Here is a 21,728-nt window from a genome sequence, read left to right on the forward strand (position 1 = left end):
TGAAAAAAAAATCACTTTATATATCCAAGAGAAACTAAGAACTTGATTGGTCTTTTTTGCATTGAATTCTCTTAAAACACTAAAAAAAACCAATAGAACTTGATTCTCCCTATTGGTTTTTCATTTTTACTCTATTTATTTATTTGGCCCATAATTCTTGAAGTGCTTCTTCTATATATTCTGAACTATAAAAATGTATAAGATATTTTTTGCATTAAATTGCTAAATAATCATTAATACTTGAGACTTGCACCTTTTTAGGTATCAAACTACGCTTCATTGCTATTAGTTTACATGATTAGAGGAATCGTTCCACCAAAGAATTAATCACCCTTTTTTTTTTTTTGGTACCAAATGAATTAAGCTTCATTGCTATTAGTTTACATGATTAGAGGAATCGTTCCACCAAAGAGACAAAAAAAGGAGTAGAACCTCTCCAAACACTTCTAGCAGGACATAAAGGAATCGCAAGCTGATGGAGCTATATCATCATTACAGTTTCTGTTCACAAATTTAAACAAACATTACTTAAAAAACCTAGATATTGCAAGTATGTCCTGTAGAACACCTTTCAGTTGGTAAGGCAACCCAGTAGCAGATTTTGTAAGACTTTCAATCAAGAGTTTACAGTCCAAAAATAGCACCACTTTGGAGCAGCGCAGTGATTTTGCAAGAACAAGACCTTCAAGGATGGCCAGAGATTCAGAAAAGATGGCGGAGCGAGGCAAAGATGGCACAACAACAGCAGCAATGAAACTGTTATCATTGTCTAGAATTAAAACACCCAACCCAGAGAAACAACCCTCGGAGAAGGCCCCCTCTACGTAAATTCTGACAAAATGATCGTGGGTCGCAAGTTGAACTGGGGCAATAGCCTGTCTCTGATTACTCTGAGCTTGGTCCTCCCATTGACTTGGGAGTTTGAGAGTGATGTCCTTGCACGAGCGATGATAATAAGATAATACAGAATCTAGACTTAGAACCATGGATTTAAATTTCAACATATTTTTGGATTTCCAAATAGCCCAAACCAACAGGGCTGTGGATCTTAAAGTTTCCCTCCTTTCTTTCTTTGAAAGCCTTGGGTCTGAGAACAAAGACAACAATCAATAACTGAGGGTTCCTTCATTTCTGGAAGCTTGACCCCTAGTTGCGAGCCAAACCAGCAAGCTCGAGACAGATCACACCAGAGCAGAGAATGCTCTGCTGTGTTAATGTGTAACTGACAAAGGGAACATAAGTTAGAAGGAATTACCCCTCGCAACCACAAATTCATATTGACAGGAAATTTTCCGTGAACAACCCTCCATAGGAAGTGTTTAACTCTAGGCCTAACTGGCAGGCCTCTTGTGGTCATTCATTGCTTCGGCTATATGATACACAGATCTTACTGCGAAAATGCCATTTCTCTCCCATTTCTAGATTAGCTCATCATTGACATTTGAGTTAGGAATATAAATTTCCTTAATAGCATTGACCAGATTGATGGGGAGCTAATAAGCTAGAAATCCACATTCCATGACTTCGAAGATGGATCAATTACTTCACTGACTCTACTAAAGAGACAGTTTGGGGGTTTGTTACAAGGTATTTTATGATTGGGAAAGTTAGGTAACCACATGTCATTCCAGAAATTTATCTCCTCTCCGTTACCAACTTGCATTAGGATACCCTTTAAAGGATTTCCTTGCCATTCATAAGACTCCTCTATCCCCAAGAGCAATTGTGGGGCAGTTTAGATTGGAGGAAGGTGTTGTTTCTGAAATATTTCCTTTGAGAACTTGGCTCAAAATAGAGCTAGGTTCAGTTGCCACCTTCCAAGCTTGTTTTGCAAGGAGAGCATTTCCTTCGAGGCAAAAGGAAGCAAGACATTGCATACACCGGTATCACCGAGATAACTACTTTAATTAAGATTTCCTTACTAACCTTAGAGAGAGATTGTTCCTTCCAGCCTTGGGTTTTCCCCATAACTTTCTTCAATGAAAGAATTCTTTGTTCTTCCAATTTCAGCAGGAAGCCCAAGATACATTCCTGGGGTAGCCACTCGTCTAAAACCTAAGGCTTTGGAGAGCATTCTCTGAATTCGAGGTGAACTGCTTTACTAAATAAACGTCCGACTTATTCCGTTGCCAATTCATATAATTTGAGAATTCTTAGAATCTCATCCCTTTCTTGACTTGAAACTTTAGCAAAGACATAGCTGCAGTCTGTGAAAAGAAGTTGGGAGATTGAGGGACTGCTCTTACTGATTTTGATCCCTGAAATTTCGTTGGATTGCTGACACCACTCCAGATTTGAAGACAAAACTTCAGAGATTAATGGAAGGGAGACAAGGGGTCCCTTTGCCTAAGTCCTCTTATGGGGTGAATCTCCCTATTGGGTAAACCATTCACAAGAATTTGATAGCTAATCGGAGATGCACACCACTGAACCCAGTTTCTCCATTTTTCTCCAAATCCCATTTTGCTCAGTCTCCATCAAGAAGGGCCATTTAATCCGATTGTAAGCCTTAGCCATGTCTAATTTAATTGCAATGAACTTATATTTGCTTTTGGAGGATTTCATGTGATACAAAAGCTCATATGCACCGAGGATATTATCTGATATTTGTTTACCTGCCATGAAAGCACTCTGATTTGGTCCTATGATAGAGTTTAATACCTTCTTCAGTCGATTAGCTAACACCTTAGCTATAATCTTGTAAGTGGTGTTGTTACAAAGACTAATTGGACAGTATTGAGAAATATCTATGGGGTGTTTGCACTTCGGAATTAAAGTAAAGTAGATATTATTGAGTTCTCGAAGTAGATACCCAAAATAAAAAAATTCTCTCGTTGCATTTATCATATTCCCTTTATTAATCTCCCAGTACTTCTGAAAGTAGTTAGGCAATCCATCTGAACAGGGCTTTCGAGGGGGCCATCTGAAAGAGAGCAGCCTTAATCTCTTCATTGATAATATCAACTTCAAATATGTTATTTTGATTTTCATTTGCACCTCGCCTCAAGCCCTACTCCTTTAAAACAATGCATCAGAGAATTTAAAGAGAAGAAAAAAAACTGAAAACATAACAAAAAGTTGGGGCTATACAAGATCAACAAAGCGATAGGGCCATAGCCCTCCATGGGGGAATGGGGAACACACGGGTCATAGGACTCTCACAAGGCCAGCCACAACAAGAATCAGAATGGTGATTGGCGGATATGCGCATTACATATAACGTGGGATAGATGGGATGGAATGGTCCACAACTTATATATTAGAGAAAATTCTACTTTTGTACCCTGAACAAGTTAGTATCGGAACATTCAAATGTGTCATTGTAGTACCTAAATTTTTAAAAAGTACAAATTAGTCCCTACTAACCAGAAGAAGGAACAATACCTGATGTCGACCTCCTTATAAACATTGAATGATCCGATTGACTCCTTTGAAAACCGGCTCTTCAACTGCTCTGGTGAGGATAGGCAAAGGATCTAGCTCTCCTCCTGGCCTCTTATGTTCTATTTTGTCTTGTTGACACACAAGACAGGTTTGGACATAACTTTCCACGTCTTCTTTCATCTGAGGCAAGGAATGAATAGAGATAGGATCAAAAGATCAGTCTTCCATACTCTTTTCATATCTCCTATATGAAATGCGCGACTTCTGTTTGATCCCCGCGGGTCGATCAGGAATACAATATCGGAGTAAGAAGACCATGAGTGGTGAAGTTCTTTTCCCAAGCCGTGAAGAAACGCCTAGCCGAAGGCCTCTTAAAAAGTGATGGCCATCTGCCCGCACCTAAGACACGCACCCCGGCTTTCACTTCTTGTTCTTGGAAGAGCTCCCTGATGCTGCTTTTGCCTAGGAACCGTATTAGTCCGAAGGTGAGTTACGGTCAGTGGAGCGAAGGTACCCCGCCTAAAGGGGCCGGTTAAGCAAGCCCTGTCGCTAGCTTCCACCCACCAAACAATTAGTTATCTGTTAAAAATGTCAAAACTATCATTCAAAATAAAACACTGTTCATTATCTTTTACCTTGAGATTGAGCTGGTTATCTTCAAAGAAAAAGAAAGAAAACACATCAAATATGATAAAAGGAAACAATAACTGAAAGCAAATAAATAATTACATGAAAATGTGTTTTATATCTAAAGGTAAAAGACAATGAATTCATTAGTCTAAAATCTCAAACACGTTAACCGGTTCGAGATCAACGTAGAAGACAATAAACAATATCTTCTTTTAAAGAATACTTTTGTCATTTTCAACAAATAATTAAATTTAAATAATACAGTGACACGTTCAAAAGTTTCCGTACTAACTTGACGCTACTCCAATGTTCAGGATACTCAATGGGAAAGATTTAAGACTTAAAAGAGTAGGAGACAAAAAGCTTCAGTTCGTGGAACGAGTAAGGTGGAAAAGAGTCATATGTATCAACTGAGTCTGAGAACACGAGTTATCCAACCTACCGCATTGTTAATGTTAAGCCCTATTTCTAATAAAAGTAACAAAGAAACAACGAATATAATCAATCTATACAACCGTTAGAAACTTCGCACCCACCCATATTATATAGATTAGATACTATTAGATGAGAATGGCAAGACTCATCACCCATGAATCCAAGAGTTGCATCTTGCATTAGCTTGTGTTTTTTAATGGCAACTCGATGCTTATTCCAATTTCAGTTTTCAGACAAGCCTTTATACAAACAACGCTAGGATTTGCAAGGGATTCCATTCCTCCAAACATACAAAGACAGACAGGCTATTATAGCACACTCTCTCTCTCTCTAAAGTCAGAACAGGAAAACGATGGGTAGCGAGAACGATCCCGCCAAACTCCTCCTTCCTTACCTTCAAAGAGCTAACGAGTTGCAGAAACACCAACCCATGGTTGCTTACTACTGTAATTTCTTCTTCTTCTCCAACCCTAAATTCTGAAACCTTTTGTTCCGCGTGTATGGAATTCTTTTCTTCTTTAATTTTTCTCCCAGGTCGATTATACGCGATGGAACGGGGGCTAAAGATCCCTCAGAAGGAGTCTACAAAGATGATTAACTCCCTCCTTGTTTCGCTCATGAATCAACTTGAAAAGGTCTGGTTTGGTTTAGTTTCTGCTAGACGTTTATCCGTGTTAGTAATTTATTTATGGTTGGATATAGTTTCTAGTTCTAAAATCTTACTTCTTGCTTGTTACTTTACAAGTTCGAATTTCAATGACTGTTGGTGGACGTTTATGGATTGGTAGGGTGGTTTGGTAGAGTATTGGTTTGATTTATTGGAGGTATCACATTGTATTGTTGAAACTTCGATAATGAAATCTGGAACAGAGATGAAACCATTTATAAATCTACTTCAACTGCAACATCAATGAAAACACTCGTAACATTGATTTCAGAATGTCAACTGTGGGACATGGACGCTGATACGGGAGTTTGAATTTAACTTGTTCCCAGGAGTCTGAATAGGCAAGATCAAAAACCATAAACTCCAGAGCAAATTATCTGTACTTTAGTGAATACTATCCTCGTATATCCATAAGAATGGCTGGAATTCTTTATGTGTTTTGAATACATAAGAAAAGAAGTGTCCCTTCCAGAATCTATGGGGTTTGGAGTCTGCTGCATATATGACATGGATACTTCATTCACTTAGGAGATTACATGTAACCCTAGATCTTAGACATATCCAGAAAGATTTATGGGTTGGATGCATGATGCTCAATGAACCCGTGGATGGTTTGAGATTCTCTTAGGGGATGAAATGGGTCACAATTTTTTTCTAACTATCAACCAGCAATGTGATTGATGAAAATGGTGTGACATTTACTACCTATAGGTGCATTACACTGATTCCAGTATAAGGGTATACAATGAATCTACAAGTGTGCGCAAGTACAGTTGCATATGCAAATGTTACAACCCTAAGTTTCACAACTAAGTTTTTTGGAGATATATTCTTGACACTTCAATCATGATTAATGCAGTTATTTGACTTGGTTTGTTTGTTGACACTGTTTGTTGACCTTCTATTATGGATGTTGGAGATAATGATATTTATCCTTTTCTTGGATTGGATATGGCAACTATTGTGTCATCTTCCACATTCTTTTAACTTTAAGGATATCTTGAATATTTGTGAATTGATAGGCAGGTTCAAATAATTTAAGCTTGGTACCTTGTTTGTATGCATAAGAACTTCAATTTGCATTTTTAAGTAGTCGATCAAGATCAAGACTACAGTCAGTCTTGAATTCCAAAAGATTTCAGATTGAGAAAAGTAGAAGAAAGAGGGAGAAGGAGAAAAAGCAGAAGTACACAAGGGTTTTGAAAGGAGGGACAGATCGAATGAATCTTCCGCCATCACTCTCTCAATATTTATAATGTTTACTAGATGTAGGAAAGGGCAGAATTACCCTTAATGCTTACATGGCAAATAAAACAAATAATAAACTGAAATAACAAGCTGTCTAAGATAACTACCAATTAACACTGACATGACTAAGAAATGTTACATGTGCTGTCATATGAACATAGTGGGGACCACAGCCATGGGGCCCACATCAATGTTTTCTACACTCCCCCTTAAGTTGGGAATAGATATTTGTCATTCCTAACTTGAATAGGTCTGACTCTAATTTCTTCATTGGAACAACCTTGGTGAGAAGATCTGCGGGCTGCATGTTGGAGGTGATATACAGGAGACACACTTCTTGTGATGAGACCCTTTCTCTGACAAAATGTCGGTCAACTTCAATATGTTTAGTTCTGTCATGCTGCATCGATTGTGAGCTATATTAATAGCCGCCTGATTATCAAAATACAACATCAAGGGCTTCTCATAATCAATACCCAACTCTTCAAGTAGTGATTTTAGCCACTCCATTAGCCATTGACCTGTATTCAGCTTTGGCATTAAAGCGGGAAACAACACTTTGTTTCTTACTCCTTCAAGATACAATGTTACCTCCTACAAGGGCACAATATCCAGAGGTAGACCTCCTGTCATCAGCACTCCCAGCCCAATCAGCATCTGTATAGACCTCCACCTTCATGTGGTTATTGTTCTTGAACAGTATACCTCTACATAGGCATCTCTTCAAGTATGCTAATATTCTCTCAACTGCAAGAAGATGAGTAGTTCTAGGGGAATGCATGTACTGGCTAACAATATTGATTGCATAACTGATATCTGGCCGTGTGAGGCAGAGATATAGGAGCTTTCCAACCAACTGTTGGAACATAACTTTGTCTTCAAGAGGCTCTCTACCCTCTGCACTAATCTTGTGATTCTATTCAATGGGTGTATCGACAAGCTTGACACCTAACTTTCCAGTTTCTGCCAACAGATCTAGAACATACTCCGTTTGAGAGATAAAGATCCCCTGTTTAGATCTAACAACCTCAATACCCCAAAAGGGATGGAAATTCCTGGCCAGGATACTTTCGTTTTGGACTAGGCTAGACAAATGGGCCCAGTTGGCCTTTTCAAGAAATGGAAACTTTGATGCAGCCTCAATCACCAAATCGATCATTAATTATAACTAAAATAATCAACTTGGTAATATATAAGATGTGTAAACATAGATACTAGCTAGCTATTCATGATAAAAGGTATGGCAAAAATATACAGTCAAGAATTAGAAGAGATAAGAGACGAGGAAGCTTTACAAATACAAATAATAAATACTTAAATGTGACGGTAATGCTCGATTTGTTTGCAGTGCGAATTTCATTTGCATTGGTGTAAAATGTAAATGTAGGGAGTGCAGAGGGCTGAGTGTAATATCTGGATAATTTTTACTTTATATTGACTTTATTTTATTTGTTTGTAAGAAGTAAACTAGAAACTAAAGTGATGTGGTCTGAAAGAAAATGGAGGCAAAAGGAAGGTTATTAATTTGGCAGGAGTAAGATAGGAGCAAAATGATGTGATCCCCACTTTATAGATAAAACCAAGGTAGAAAGATGGTGGTTATTTATTTGCGCCAGATCAGATTTTTAGATGCAAGATTTGCGGTGCCAATGAGCATGAATAAGATAAAGTGTAAACTTTGTATCAAATAGGAGAGCAAATCAGGGTTATCAACAAATGGATGCAAAACTAAAGTGGGTGTAAATTTTGCATCTAATTTAGATTTACACTGTAAATAAACAGAGCATTTTCTTGAGCACCAATTCCCGTACTAATGACTAAGGTGGTATTTGATGGAGCACTTTCTTAATGGCAAAGGAGTTGAGGTGTACCAATAATTATACTATTAAATTGAACTAAGCATGACCCCTGTACTTAGTATGGGGTCATTAATATGAACTATTTTAAATTTTTAATTTTTAAATCGATTATATTAAAATTTTAGGTTAGGTTTTTCATTTGATTCTTTGATAAATTTTTATTTGATTTAAGAGACTTACCATATTTTCTTTAGTGTTTGGCCCCGTTATGGGGTAGTCACATGTATGTATCATTTGGTTTTTACACTTTTTTGTTTATTACAGTAATATTATTTTATTTGAGTTTCACTATTTATTTAATAATTATATTTATATTCGAATTAAGAAATTAGATTACAAAGATTTAGCTAGTGAATGGGTTAGTATGGGAAAGTTCACTCAAGTTTGATTTCCAACATTTGTATTAATTGTTTAGTCATTTTTATTATTTTCATTCATAATTCATTTATTATTTTTAATCATTTTAAGCTAATTCATTATTTAATAAATTTGTAATAATTTAAGCATATTTACGAATTTTTAATCTATTTTAGTAATTAATTAATCTTTTTTGTTATTTAATAATATTATTAACTATGTTAGTAATCAATGAAATATTTATTTAAGATTATTCCTTTTAAAATATTGACTTAATTAATTATTTAAAGAATATTATTATTTTTAATCAGTGATTTTTATAATTGTTATTATTGTTCTTATTAATAGTGATTATTATTGTAAAGCAAATTGATTTCCAACCAAGTATAATAGTTATTTCTTCTATTTAAATTATTATTTTGCATTTATGAATAATCATTAATGATTATTACTAATATTATTAATTATCATTTATAAATATTGATTACTAATTAATGTGCACAAAAGAAGTAGTGGGACGCAGCATTCTCAATTGAACTGTTGTCTTCTCAGGCAACGGTTCGTGCGAAACTCGACCATCAGCGGCGTCATCAACGATGGTATGACCTTCCCGGCCACTGGAGGCCACCCATAAATGTTCGCCGGTGGTCGACGATCTCATCTAACCTTAAAGAAGAGACAGTGGTCGCCTGTATTTAAAAAAAAATACCTCGTATCTGGCTTCCTGTACACTGGTCGTATGAACTTCCCGGCCACCAACGACCACCCATAAGCGATTGCCCATGGCCGACGATCTCACGTAACGTTAAAGAACAACCAGTATTCGTCTGTATTAAAAAAACGGCTCAGATTCTACCTTCTTCTCAGGCAGGGATTTGCAATTACATTGAACAGAGCCTTTGCATTCTACCTTCATATGACCCTCCCGGCCACAGGCGGCAACCCATAACTGATCACCGGTGGTCAGCGATCTCATATACATTATAATAGTAGCTGTTGTTCCCCGGTAGTGAAAACAAAAACTTCTGGTTTTCTTCTCAGAGGGCCCTGTTTTCTCAGGTAATGATTTGGGCTAAATTTTAACAGGGTTATAGGGCCGACTATTGCTACTTTCTATTCTCCTCCTAGCCACCAGCGGTCACAAAGAAGTTTCTCGGTTGCAGTTTCGATGTAAGGGTGCTGATGACTTCGTTGGAAAATGTTTTAAAATTCAAATAAATGTTTTGAGATATATATATTTCTTTTCATGAGATAGAATTCATGAGACAAAGATGAGAAAATAGAGTTCAACTTGATAAAATAAATGAAACACAAAATAGAAACATGTTTGCCAAACTCAAAACTCTATACGTATAAGATACAATGAGATGAAATGTAAAATTACCTAAGTGGTTGAAGTTGAAGACATCCAAGTAAGAATTCCAATGAAGTGAACATAAGCTCTGAGAAATTACAGATTTGGAGAACATCGTATGCAAAGACTTTGGAGGCTGGTGTAGAATTTAGAGTTTGAAACTGATAGATTGTGATAGATTGAATGAGAATGTAGATTTCTGGACGTGACTTAGAGTCTGACGTGAACGTGGGGTTGACTTGGTTCCAACAGAATTTTTGAATTTGTCTCCTAATATTAATTTCTCTTTGAAAATTTGAAAAGACAACTAATAAGAATGAGATATATGTCTAATTTATTTCATGGTTTGGAAGTACATGTCTAAATAGAGGAGAGCCACAGCCACATGTCTGATTGGGGGAGATTTTGGCCTGATTTTTTATTACTTTAAATATATATATATATATATTAGATGGATAAATAATTGTATTGCAATTGTCTTTCACATATTTTTGTAAGGTTCAGTTTTGAAAGAGTACAAATACAAAAATGTACAGTATAAATACATTCAAAATAATACAAAATACAAGATTTTGCACTCTACACATTTGTATTTGTACTCTTTCCAAACTAAGCGGTAGGCTTTGGGGCACAATGATGCATTGCTCCATAGTGACCCAGGTGATCAGGGTTTAGATATTGGAGCCTCTTTGTATGTGCAAAGGTAAGATTGTGTGCATCAAGGTTTTTAGAACTGAACTAGAAATGAACCAGTCAGGGGTTTGGTTCCCGGATTGAATGGTCTGACCGTTCAAACCAAACAAATGGCCCGTTCTGACAAAAAATTAAAAAATTAAAAAAGCCAAAACCATTGGATGGTCCGAACAGTTTGATCGCCTGAGTCAGCGATTTATTGACTAAATCAATGATTTTTGGCAAAATAACGATTCTAAGATAAAATGGAACAAATCACCTGACTGGTTCTCGATTTTTCCAGTCCAACCATATGGTCCAGTCTGGTTTTTGAAAACCATGGCGTACATCCGTCCCTCCCCAGACCCTACATCTATGGTGGGAGCCTCATGCATTGGGCTGCTTATTTTAATTATGCAACGGATGTGTAAATACATCATACATGCATGCGCACATACATATACATCCATAAATATATGTAAAAGACGTGTATCTATGCATGCCAAAAGAAAAGGGCCATCTTAGGGGGCATAGTTTGTGTTGGGTAGTTAAAATCTAGACACCAAGGATTTGGGTCACCTCCTCCTGAGTTGGAGAGTGGAGGCTGTTCTTCTTAGGGTTGAAATGTGTTGAGTCTTCACAACCTGTAGTTACCTTCTTTGAATAAAAAAAGAAATCCAATTCAAAGTATTTGCAACCCCGTTCTTTATTTTGAATTGCTAGGTGCAAATGTGATGAAGAAAGATTTGGCCCGACCTCATAGTTATCCGACACATGGCAAAAGCAACAGCTCGGCACAAAAGCAAGCCTAAGGCGCGAGCACCAAAGGGAGAAGCCAGCGGTCCGGACTCCCTACTAGGGGCCCGAACTCACCCTTGGCCCCAAACCAGAAAGTAATCCGAACTGGCTTGCCTTGCAACAGTTCGGGACATACCTCACCGAACTGGCCGGCCTTGTAACAGTTCGGGATACACCTCGCTGAACTGGCCTGCCTTGTAACAGTTCGGGATACACCTCGTCGAATTGGCCTGCCTTGTAACAGCTTGGGATACCCCTCGCCGAACTGACCTGCCCTATACATACCTCCGAACTCAAGACTTCGCCTCGCTCACCACTCTACTACATCACCTTTAGGGCACCAAAACCAAACAAACCGTACTATGCCTGACACTGAGGAAGTCCGTACCCGAGGGCCCCGCACCTGACTGACTTGGGATCTGACGCTCGACGGCCACACTCTAAACGACCACCTGCCACAGCCTCCTGACACCGCCATCTCCAGTTAGAGAGACGGTTAGGCAGTGACGGTTCTGTCCCAGCAGAAAGACGATGACCAAATTGACAGACACAAGGGTAATCATACCCGACCTGACAAGGGCCTCGAAGCGAGTGTGCGAAGTGATTATAAAAGCCCCTGCCCCGAACAAACGAGGTATGTGAACTTTGCGCTATCTGGTCTACACTTTGCCTTTGGGAGATTACTGGCTTGAGCTTCGGAGTTATCACATCGGGTTCCCCCCGGAGTTCTCTCATCTTTCTCGTTTCAGGCTCCCTGATGCTCTAGCTTAGAGGCGAGTTCGTTGACAACTAAGACTAGCCAGATTGCGCTCCATCAATTGGCGTCGTCTGTGGGAACGCTTCTAAAAGCCTCCCTCTAAATCTCTTTTACCTACCCTTCTTTCAAAAACTCCAACACCTACTCCAACACCGAAATGGCCTCCTCCAGCAGTGCCGGACGTGGAACTGAAACAGCCACTACCGAAGAACAACTTCATGTCCCGATGGTGTGCATTGGGCAGTTCACCATCCCCCTTTCAGTGGATGGGATCCCAAGTTTGAATGTGCCACATGCGGTAGCACCTCTGAACACTCCCTCGCTGAACATCCCTCTTCCACTCTCCATCGAAACGAACTTCGCGGAACCAACTGCTGTCCCATTGGCAGCCCGCCAAAACTAGATAGATGATCTGATGCAATGCATGCGGGCAATGCAGGCCCAAATGTTGCAATTCCAACAACACCAACTCCATCAACACCAGGTGTTGCACCACCTCTCCCAACACCATTATCAACAACAATTCCCTCAGCTACCCTTGAACCAGCCACTCCTCCCCCCCGACACCCTGTTTCAAAGCCGGTCAAGGCCTCCCCTCAAGGTGGACGACCTCACCAAGGAGAGGCTTCCCGACTGCAGAACCCCCTAACAGTCAAGCCTCGTCCCCGGGTCAAAAGCAAAGAAAGATCACCCCCGCCTCGCAGCCCGCGAGTGGGTCAAGAACCTCGCCAACAAAGTCACCTCGACGCTCCAAGCCCGAGTTCCCACTCACGGAAAACCGCTTCAGCGCCTTAGTAGCAGGCTAGCATTCCGGGCCCATCGAGCTCGGCAACATGGAGGCAAGCAGCGCCAGCACCAGGCCCACTCAAAGAAGGCGCCGGCGAAGTCGCCGAACTGCTACCCGCGTGCTACCCGAGCTCAGAGGCAAGGAAGAAACGAGCTCGGGCGAGTTAAAAACCGTCCCATTCTCTTAGTTCCTTCCCCCCTTTCAGCAGAACTTTTGGCAGTCCCCTTGCCTAGAGATTTCAAACTCCCTTCTATGGACAAGTACGATGGGTCCTTTGACCCCAACGACCACGCCGACGCGTTTCAGTCGCAAATGCACCTCGCTAAGGCAAGCGAGTCGTGCATGTGCGTGGCCTTCACCACCACCTTCAGAGGGGTGGTCCGCACCTGGTACCGGAACCTAGCTTCTGGGTCAATAAGAAGCTGGCCCCAGTTCGTGCAGATCTTTACTGCGCACTTTGTTATTTATAGACCAAGAGTGTAAAAGAACAGCAAAAACGTAGATTTCCTACGCCATAAAAAAATTTCGATCTCCACCGTACGAACAACCCAAAAATCAAGAAAAATATATATAATAATTCTAAATATAATTCAGATTTATAAAATTTAATTTCACATCAATCAACCAAAAATGAGGGAACAAATTTCCCAAAAATTGGTAATCTTCGCAAATCGGGTAGAACGCCTTCTGCCCATTTGCACGGTTCTAGATTTGGTTAATTTTTTTCAAGATTTGAACCTGGCTCTGATACCACTGAAGGGATGAGAGATCCATCACATGGATGGCCGAGCCTTGTAGGTAGGTTGGGCAAAATTTCAAAAATCTCTCTCCCATGTGGGAATCACATTCCCTATTTTAGAAAACTGCATTTTCAAGGATCAAATTTCAAACTAAACCAGACCAGATTTGAAACCAGAAGGGAGTGGAGGTTTATACCTGATATGAAGTAAAAATAACCTCGAATGAAGGTGTTCACTCCCAATGATAGATCCAAAGACTGCTTCCACCAAAGATGACACGGTGCAAGATGAAACAGAATTAGCAGGACTGGTCTTCAACAAGAACCTAATTCTTCAGCAAGAATCTGATGAAGGGCTAGTGAGCATGACTTCTGATTACCTTTTCTACCAAAAGGTAATATCAAGAACCCTTCTTGATTGCTCCCACAGTGGAGATCGAACAGGTATGGCAGCAATAGCAGGAGAGAGCAAGAGTAGAAAATAGAAACAGTCAAACTGTATGCTGTCTTCTCTCTTAAATCAATAGACTGATGGATGAACTGGAGGTTCGCCCTGCTGCTCTATTTATAGCCTTAAAGAGAGGTTTTCCTAATCCCATTAGAAGTTTCCTAATCCAAATCTTGTATTTGGATCTGGACTCTCTTTAAGAGATAAGGATAATCCCTTATCTTATTTGCAGATAATGATCAACCCTCCTAATCTAATTACAAGTTTCCTGATCCAAGTCTCTATTTGGATCTGGACTCTTTGAGTGGATCGGGATAATCCAAAGAGAGGGATAACCCATCCGGAGCTACATCAAACGGTTCAATGAAGCATGTTTGCAGATCCCTCGGTTAGACCCCACGGTACAGCTTGCTGCAGCCGAAAAGAAGGGTGATGCACAAAGAGTTCAAATGGCACATGGTGGCCAGCTAGCCAGCAACCGTGGTCGACTTCCTCAAGCTCGTGGACAAGTTTATGAGAACAGAGGAAGAGATCAACCAGAGAAACGAAGTCGGGGTTGAAAAAAGAAAAAGAGAAGGTGAGCCCTCCAACCCCAGCGATAGAAGAGGCCATAACCGAGAGGCGAAGCCAAGCCAGCCGTCCCGAGCTCCCTTAGCAGTTTGGACGGATTACACGACATTGAACACAAGGCGGACCGAGATCCTGATGACGATCAAGGACGCCCCTTACGTAAAGTGGCCACCTCGCCTGAAGAGCAACCCCAATGAGAGGAACATAAATTTATATTGTAGTTTTCATAAAGATCATGGTCATAGCTCCGAGCAATGTAATAATCTCCGCGACAAGATAGAGTGACTCATCCGTCGTGGGTACTTAAGAAATTTTGTACATTACGACAATAGTAATAAAGCATGTCGGTAAGGGGAACACAGGAAGGATGTCCCCGAGCTGTGCCACAGACCGGCCGAAGCCTTGCATCGACCTCCCCCAGAAGAAAGGCCAGTCCGGGGAACCATCCACGTGATAGTGGGCAGTTCGGTGGTGGCAGATGCACTTCGACGGCAACAAGGACATCAGTTCGCGAAGCAGCCCGAGAGGAGCAAAACCCTCCCAAGAGGCCGAAAAAGGAAGAACCGATCTTTTTTACAGAAGATGACTCTTAAGGTGTTCACTACCCCCCACGACAACGTGCTCGTCATAAAGCTGAGGATCAACGACTTCGAAGTCCGGCACGTACTGGTAGACTTAGGTAGTTCGACAGACATACTATTCAAATCGGTGTTCGACCAATTGCAGTTGCAGAAAAGTGATTTGAAACCCGCTCACACTCCTCTGGTAGGCTTCAACAGAGAGGAAGTCAGGCCCTTGGGAAAAATAACAGTACCTGTGGAAGTCGGCACATGGCCGTGCGCAGTAAAACTCAACCACGATTTCCTGGTGGTCGCGACCCCCTCCCCATACAATGCCATAATAGGGTGACAAATTACGCATATTCTGCATGCGGTGGTCTCCACCTATTATCTGGCAATGAAGTTCCCCATGGACTTCGGTGTGGGGGTAGCGCGGGGTGACCAACTTGAGTCCCGCAAATGCTATGTTGCCGCCCTAAAGGGAAAAACCAAGGCAGCCGACGATCTTGAACTAGAGCGACCTGCGGAGTAGGGCGAGGAACTAGCTTTGCCCACTGAGGAAACAGTCGCAGTCCCGGCCTCAGCTACAAATCCGACGCGAATACTACAGATCGGTGCCTCTATCAACGAGCCTTTGCGAACTGAACTGGTGAGTTTCTTATTCCAAAATTTAGACATTTTTGCATGGTTCGCGGTAGATATGCCCGGTATTGACCCTGGCCTTATAACTCACATGCTTAACACTGACCCTGTAGTCAGACCCATTAGACAGAAGAAACGCAACTTAGCCTCGGAGCACTAGAGGGCGGTCGACGAAGAAGTCGAAAATCTCCTCGCAGCAGACTTCATAAGGGAAGTTCATTACCCGAGCTAGGTAGCCAACCCAGTGCTGGTGAAAAAAGCCAACGGCAAGTGGCGCATGTGCGTCGACTACACCGACCTGAACCGAGCTTGCCCAAAAGACTGCTTCCCCCTGCCCCGAATTGACCGCCTGGTGGACGCGACCTCGGGACACGAGCTACTAAGCTTCCTGGATGCCTACTCAGGCTACAACCAGATTAAGATGGACCAGTCTGACCAAGAAAAAACCAGATTCATTACCGAGTTCGGCCTGTACTGTTACAAGGTCTTGCCCTTAGGGATAAAAAATGATGGTGCGGCCTTTCAAAGACTTGTAAATAAACTTTTTCGGCCTTTAATTGGCACGAAAATCAAATGTTATGTAGACGACATGGTCGTCAAAACACAGTTTTCGCGAGAATTAGTAAAAGACTTGGATTCTTTCTTCAAAATTCTGCGTCAATATAACATGAGACTAAACCCAAACAAGTGTGTCTTCAGTGTCACCTCGGGTAAGTTTCTAAGGTACATTGTCAACTGGCGCAGTATTGAGGCCAACCCGGATAAGATAAAGGTCATCCTTGATATGAGACCACCTCGAAAAGTAAAAGAAGTTCAAAGGCTAAACGGCCGCATAGCCGCTCTGAGCCGCTTCATGTCCAAGTCGGCAGACCACTGCTTGCCTTTCTTTAAGGCAATCAAAGGCAAAGGGTTCAAATGGACCCAAGATTGCCAGCTCGCATTCGACGAGCTAAAGACCTACCTCGCCTTAGTGCCAACCTTAGCCAGACCCGAGGAGGGCGAGGTCTTAGAACTGTACCTCTCGGCGAGCGACGAGGTGGCCAGTTTGGTATTAGTAAAACAAGTAGATCGGGTCCAGCGGCTTGTCTATTATGTTAGTAAAATTCTCCAGGGAGCAGAAACAAGGTACCCGCAGATAGAAAAAATTGGCTACGCACTGGTGATATCAGCTCGGAAACTCTGCCCGTACTTCCAAGCTCACACCGTCGTCGTCTTAACCGACAAACCCCTAAGACAAGTCTTGCTGAAGCCTGAGGTCTCCGATAGGCTGACGAAGTGGGCCATCGAACTCAGCGAGTACCATCTCCAGTACAAACCACTGACCGCAATTAAGGCCCAAGCTTTGGCAGATTTTATCGCCGAGTGCACTTTCAGCCACGAAGCCCTACAGGTTGAGCCCGAGGTCCCCAATTCGGGTGAACCCGGAGCTCCGAAGCCAATAGAGTCTGAACCCCGTGAAGTAGCAGCCAGTGTGGCATCTCTCCTGGTGAGGCGAAACGCGAACTGGGATGAGGAGCCTTGAATCCTTCACGTGGATGGTTCCTCGAACCAGCAAGGCAGCGGGGCTAGAATAGTCTTATGCGGCCCGGGCGGCACAAAATTAGAGTACGCACTACGCTTTGAGTTCACGACATCAAACAATGAGGCAGAGTATGAAGCACTAATAGCTGGACTTAACCTAGCACGAAAGGTAAAGGCAAAGCACTTAGTCATCTACAGCGATTCCCAGCTCGTGCTCAACCAAGTTACAGGTGAGTATGAAGCACGCGAGCTCTCCATGATCGCATATTTGGCAAAAGTAAAAGAGGCCCTACTCAACTTCCAATCACACATCATCAGGAAAATCCCGATGTCAGAGAACACTGAGGCCGACGCTCTGTCCCGGTTAGCCAGCACAAGTCACAACAACATGAGAACCGTGTACATAGAGGATTTACCTCAGCCTAGTATTTTCGGGGGGGGGGGGCAGAGGAGGCCGCTTCCATCCTCGAAGTAGAGTCGAGTTGGATCGACACACTCGCGAGCTTCTTGATAGATGGAACCCTCCCTGCAGAACGCAATGCGGCCAAGAGGGTGCAGCGCCAGGCAACCAAATACATCATAATAGATGAACGGTTATACTGATGGTCCTACACGCTCCCCTACTTGCGTTGCCTGCGACCTGCCGAAGCCGAGTTCGTACTCCACGACACTCATGAAGGCCTGTGTGGCGGACACTTGGGGGGCAGAGCACTCGCCCAAAAAGCACTTCGACAAGGATACTACCGGCCAACGATGAAGGCAGAAGCTGTCGAGCTCGTCAGAAAATGCGACAAATGTCAGAAGCAGCCAATATCCACCATCAGCCTGCTTCCAACCTCAAATACCTCGCCAGCCCGTGGCCCTTTGCACAATGGGACATCGACCTCCTGGGGCCATTCCTGCCAGCAACATGTGGAAGAAAATTCCTAGTTGTTGCAGTAGATTACTTCACGAAGTGGATAGAAGCCGAACCTTTGGCAACTGTTACGGCCCGAAACATACAGAACTTCTTTTGAAAGAACATAGTATGTCATTTCGGGTTACCTCGTGTGCTAATTTCCGACAACGACAAGCAGTTTGAGGATATCAAGTTCCAAGACTGGTGCCAGAACACGGGGATTCGGCAAAACTTCACATCAGTCGCGCACCCGTAGGCAAATGGTCAGACAGAAGTAATGAACAAAGCCATCTTGCACGGACTGAAAGCATGCCTAGATCGAGCTAAGGGATTGTGGGCCGAAGAGCTACCAAGTGTCTTATAGGCTCACCGAACTACAAAAAAAAACCCCCACGGGAGAAACCCCCTTCAACTTCACCTACGACACTGAAGCAGTGATCCCGACGGAAATCGAAGTACCAACATTGCGACTAGAAACATACGACGATCGAACAAACGAAGATGAGTTACGTACCAAAGTCGGGCATATTATCAGCTCGACAAAAAATCAGTTCGTTGCAAAATCCTTAGCGGAAAAACAGGTCACGGAAGTACAATAACCCGGACAAGAAAGTGGCGTATTATCAGTTCGACAAAGAATCCGTTCGGGAAAAGGAACACTTGGGCAAAAAGATTATCTATTCCGTTGCAAGAAACAAGAGTACATTGGCCATTAGAAAGCACTTCAAAAAAAAAAAAAGATTATCTTTACATGCCTGGAGCTACTTCTTCGCCATCAGAAGGCACTTCAACAACACCCGAAGGCCCTGCCTCTCCTTCAGAGTCTGGCTCGCCATCGGTAGCATTGGCCATCTCCTGAGTTATACGCGAAGTGGATATGGCACTAACATCAAGGTCGGGGTACGTGTTCCGGATCATTCACCGGCTCAGCTTGAACCCCCTTCTATAAGAATCCACCATCAGATCGTCAAAATGTGGAGAGGCAATATAGTCTTCAACGGCCTTCTTCTTGGCGTCTTCAATGCCTTGGGAAAAAATCTGCATTTTCTCCCTGATATCATCTTGAAGATATTCGACTTGATGCTGCAAGTCCAACTTCAAGTCCTCCATGTGCTTGACGACTACCCCCATGGCCTTGGTATCACGTTGAGACCTCGCCTGCCTGGCCATGGCGTCGCGAGCAGCCTCTTCGACCGCATAAGCAGTCGCCTTAGCAGCTCGGGTATTCGCCTCTGCAGCACTGAAAGCCTCTTCAGCAGCATGGGCGGCAGCCTCAACAACTCGTGCCTGTTGCGAGCTCCTCTCCACTTGGGCTGCTAAGGCATGAATTGAAGAATTCACCTACCAAAAGAAACAAGTGAGCAATAACAACAAAAGTGATAGAAAATGAAGAAGGTAGACGAAATCCGACTTACCACCATAGCATGTGTTACGACGCGGCAGGCGACCTGGTTCAAAGGAAGATCGGTCCACGCCGCGATCTCCTCGGGGAAAGTAGCCTCTCTACTCTTCTGAAGAGCGTAGTTCGGCGTTAACACGCTCCTGAACTCCCCTTGAGCTCCCAAACCCGAGGGCCCAGCCCGCGTATGAGCGGACCCAAAGTGAGCAGGAGCACTGGAGTATGCAGAAGCGCCTATATAAGTGGTCTCAGCGTAAGGCACCCCGACAGCTTCATGCATCAGTGGAGTCACCTCGAGCTCCCTGGGCAGATCCTCCGGCGTGTGGCCTGGAACTTGAGGCTCATCATCCGGGGGCAGCTCTGTACGAGTTCGCTTGGCGACCCGCTTCCTCCTCTTCATGCCTTGGAACAGACGCCCCCACGAGTTCTCTCCGCGTCCATCACACCTGCAGAAATGAGTTCGACATCAGAAAAAATGAAGAAACAAAGCAAGCAAGAAACCGCAGAACTAGAAACCTACTCGAACTCAGGCTGGCCGCAATAAGCTTGGCCTCCGTTAAGTACTGATGGTACTTTAAACCTTGCCGTGCCCATTGCCGGAGGCCCTTCACCGTCTCTTTGTCGAGAGTGACACTTGAATCAGGAGCGGCCTCACCCCACCTGGTCTGAAAGGGCCGTCCTTGTGCACTTCGCACACCGAAGTAATACGCCTGTCTTGCCCCAGGAAGATCGTGCAGAAGCTTAAAGCCCGGGCGAGGAGAAAGGTAATACGCCCATCTTCCCCCAGGAAGAGAACCCGCCTGTCTCTTGAGCATCAAGATGGAGGAGAATATCTCCAAGTCTAAAGGGAAATTCTGCTCGCAAAAAAGGGAGATTGTCCCCACCAGGTTCCGAATAGAGTTCGGATGAAGCTGGCCAATGGTGACACCGAAGTGGTTTATGACTTCGATGAGAAGAGGGTGGAAAGGAAGTCACAACCCCGCAGCGAGCTGCTCCTGAAAAATCACGATCTCATCAGGACCATGTTCCCAAGGAAAGCTACCCGAAGGAATGAAATATGTATACCCCCAGGAAGATTGTAAGACATAAGTATAGATTGAAGCCCCTCGGGCGTCATGGTCGAGGGACCAAACTTGTCTAGCATCCGACCTCGGTGAGAGGTAGACGCCAAACTGCCCGAAGCGGCTCAGCCTATGGGTTCATAGTCATCATCGAGTTCCACCTCAGGATCACTAAGGCAGTTGGGGGATACGACTCGGTTTGTAGAACCTACGTCAGCCCTACTTGAAGAGTCGTTTGAGCTATCAAAGCTAGACATCGAGGAAAAGAGGTGGATTCAGGAAGGTACTCACCGGAAGAAAGTTTTGAAGGCTCCGGAGACGGGAACAAGCCAAAAAACCTTGGAGGCTAAGTAACCAGCCTAGACGCGAGCTGAAAAGTTGGACGCGAGCTCAATAGGCAAACCGCAGAAGTGACAAATCGACTGGGGTCGCCCACTATTTATAGCTACAGTAACCAAGAACCGACCGTGCATATCAAAGACGACCCAACAACCCACATTCGCGTTGATCGCACGTCCCCTGAGGTCAAGACGTGATTGACGCGCGTCTTTCCAAAAAAAGCAAAACGTCAGTGCACGTCTTTTTGAAACCGACGTCGTGCTGATGCACGTCTTTCTGAATCTGACCGCGCCGCATGTCTCCCTGCAACTGACAAAACTGCCAGCGCACGTTTCAAATTTAAATGACCCGCTGTCACGTCCCAGTGGTGCGAATTTTTGAAATTTAAACGTGCGCTATCACGACCGTCAACATTTATGAGCAGTAGACACGTTTCTCGCCTTCTTGGAACCGAAGAACCCTAGCAAAAGCAACTCGCGCAGTCAAGATTTGAAGAACGGGACAAATCCACCTACCACATCGCAAAACTCCCCGCACCAGGGCAAGAACCTTGGCGCGAGGAGTGGGGGGCAATTGATGAAGGAAGATTTCTCTCGACCTCAC

Source organism: Nelumbo lutea, chromosome 1, assembly GCF_056320005.1.
Source record: "Nelumbo lutea isolate HS-2025 chromosome 1, American lotus-T2T, whole genome shotgun sequence".
NCBI classification, from domain to species: Eukaryota; Viridiplantae; Streptophyta; class Magnoliopsida; order Proteales; family Nelumbonaceae; genus Nelumbo; species Nelumbo lutea.